This window comes from Olea europaea, chromosome 6 (assembly GCF_002742605.1).
Source record: "Olea europaea var. sylvestris chromosome 6, O_europaea_v1, whole genome shotgun sequence".
Lineage (NCBI taxonomy): Eukaryota > Viridiplantae > Streptophyta > Magnoliopsida > Lamiales > Oleaceae > Olea > Olea europaea.
Window position 1 is genome coordinate 21,682,075 of NC_036242.1, and position 688 is coordinate 21,682,762.

Here is a 688-nt window from a genome sequence, read left to right on the forward strand (position 1 = left end):
TACATTTCAACACATAGTCTTTCTTGTCCGACTTACTTACCTTGAATTGAAAGTTATTGTGTATCGTATATATCGAAATACTTCTCTTAACCAATGTCTTGTTCTTGAACACTTTATTTTTTGAAATTCCATCCATAGTGACCATTGAAATGATATCACTTCCTCCTTCATTCGTTGTTTCTCCAACTTCCAACATACTATTGTATACATCAATCGCAATTTCTTCCATACTAGGTAATTTTTGAGCTGATGTCACAGAATTATCAGTTACAGCTTCGCAAAACTGCAATTGTATCATATCATTTTTTCATAATTGACAGCCTCCAAACATTGTATATTATTAAAAAATTCAGTTTCGTAACTTTTTGATATCGTTGTCACATCATGCACAATGAAAAGCTTGCAAGATCTTTATTCTTTCTCTTCAACTCCAAATAAAATGTTAGTGAAATATCATCTGAAATCTCCATTAAAGGCAGGTTTTTCTTCACTCTATATTGTATTTTTACTCTCTGAGTTGATGCACTTACTTTCATCACAGAACATATCATGCACTCAAGGTGGTTGTACGTGCAATCCATCGGGACAACAATTCCAGTCATTTTGTCACTTGTGTACTCATTATCTTGTGTCCACTTGCCTCCATAACAAATGAAGACATTGATTTTATCCATACCTACAAAAATAT